Source organism: Monopterus albus, unplaced genomic scaffold, assembly GCF_001952655.1.
Source record: "Monopterus albus unplaced genomic scaffold, M_albus_1.0 scaffold17.1, whole genome shotgun sequence".
In the NCBI taxonomy this organism is placed as follows: domain Eukaryota; kingdom Metazoa; phylum Chordata; class Actinopteri; order Synbranchiformes; family Synbranchidae; genus Monopterus; species Monopterus albus.
In genome coordinates, this window is record NW_018127897.1 from 2,448,241 (window position 1) to 2,450,449 (window position 2,209).

The following is a 2,209-nucleotide window of genomic DNA, read 5'->3' on the forward strand; positions in this document are numbered from 1 at the left end:
TAATTTCAGCTGATATTATATATAAGATATATCCAGCTCCAATGGTTCACATTGTCAATTAGTTAACTCAGTCTCCACATTTTAATTACATTCATTAGTATATTTGTTTCCCCAAACAAGGTCACAATAGTTGATTAGAAAAAGAATCTGTGGAAAAGACAAAAAACTCATTACAAAAGCAATGGTGTGGATATTTGCATCCTTGTTTGTGTCAGTTTATCTCAATGTCAATGAAGGCAAAGCAGGCATAAACTTATTTGTTTTGAAGTGGACTTTGATTTGTACATGTCAAAAGAGTGATGGTGACCTTGCATTGTTAGCTGTCCCAATAAAGAAGCAGGGCACTAATTACCATAGACCAATGAGAATCTGTATGTATGCTATGAAACTAATTACCTTTGTCACTGAAATGTACTTGGGACATTATACAATCAGATAACAATAAGAGAGTTGATCACTTCTATTTACTCTAAAACTTGGACAGTGTTATTCCTCCCAATTAATGCAATCACCCATGCATTAAATTACTTTTTTTCTCACCAAGAAATATAATTAGGAGTAACTGTTGGGAAATCAATCAATCAACAGAATGAACTCCAAATGAAGTGTGGTCAAAACTAAAGAAATGTGTGACACAGATGGCTCGGATGTGCTTTACCCTCAAGGGACTTTAGCTGTGCAGTATACCAAAACATCAAAATTAAGGCAAGAGAAAAGTGTCCATTAGTTTCATGTTTATCAAAGTGCCCTGAAGCAGTTCTGGGGGTCTTTTTGGTAGCTTTTGTGACAGATAATGAGTAGGATGAAATGAAACACAGAGGGGCCAGATGCTGTGAAAATAGCATATTATTATTGTTATTATTTAGCTTTGTATAGCACATGTGGAACAAAGATGTTATATTATTATTCATTTACAGTTAGCCCATATTAACATTAAAGTCTACAAAAAAGTAACAGAAAAAAATGTATAAGCGTTCCCATGCAACAAAGCTATCATTTCATAATTTTGTTTCATATATTTGACATAAAGTGTTTATTTATTCAGTCTGTGGCTCTACTAAATATATTTATTCAACCTTTAAAGTGGCCCGTGATAAAATGTCACATATTTCAAACCACCACAAAGAAACTAGACAGGACTTTTTTTTAATTGATTGGTAAAGATATTTAATTAGCTATATAAAAACATATAGGCCTACTCATGCACGCATGAATTACAATTTATCTTTCTGTCCGCCAATTCATTTAAACATGGTCAAATTGTCAAGTAGGTGACAGGATGATTGTCAATAACCAACAGACATCCTGACATAGAGTATCACAGTAGGAAACATGCACCCGTAATCAATAATATTCCATTTTGATAAGACAGTTTTAAGCCCTTCTAGTTTATGTGGTCGCTGTCACTGATTACTGAGACACTTCTTGTTATTAGTTGCACCTGTGACTCTTCTTGGTACATTTGGACAGTTTAGTAGGCTACGCCAATGTATGCTGTAGTACCTCACGTGACGGATGTGTCAGCAAATCAACTACGATGACGTTTATCTCATAGACCAATGAGAATCTGTACGTATGCTATGAAACGCCCTTCGATAATCTAGGGTTAGATTGAACTTTGGTTTCTGTCAAATTATTTTGCCAGACAATGTTAGCATGATCACACCCAGAGGACTGACAAGCATCTGAAGACTGAGTAAAAATTACATCGGGACACACGCTAACGGAATATTTACAGGACTTTAGCAAATACAGTGAGTTATTAAGACTGCTTGCATGTAAAGGCTAAAATTAAAGGGATAGTCAAGTTGTTAGCAACCCCAAACGTAGCTTCATAAGCTAATGCTATTGATATCGTTAACATAACTGTGTCCTATCACGGTTCCATATTATCTAACATTCTGTTAGCATTTGTGACAACAAGCATAAATGGTCGTGTAACGTTTTCAATTAATATAACGATATAAATCTTACCTTTCTATCATATATCGTTGGTCATTTACTTTAGCTAGAGGCGATAAGAGTGCTAACGCCGGAGATTTAACCGTGAGCTGATATTGTCCCTTCACGAACCTGATCTCTTGGCTGTAAACGCCAGGTGCGCCTGGTTTTGACAGTGTTTTACTGCGTTTTTAAAAAATATATCCATGGTTATTAGCTTGTTCTTGTTTCCGCCGAGTAAACATTAATGCTAAAAACACATTCGTTA

General features: G+C 35.3%; 1 protein-coding gene across 2 annotated transcripts in view; it reads left to right on the forward strand.

Moving 5' to 3' along the window:
- Positions 1 to 1,578: 1,578 nt before the first annotated feature.
- The window catches only part of aktip (akt interacting protein), a 9,663-nt gene continuing 9,032 nt past the window's right edge, over positions 1,579 to 2,209 (forward strand). For both annotated transcript variants that reach the window (XM_020592467.1, XM_020592468.1), the window contains exon 1: positions 1,579 to 1,754. The gene's annotated coding sequence lies outside the window, so the exon portion shown is untranslated. The remainder of the gene's footprint in view (positions 1,755 to 2,209) is intronic.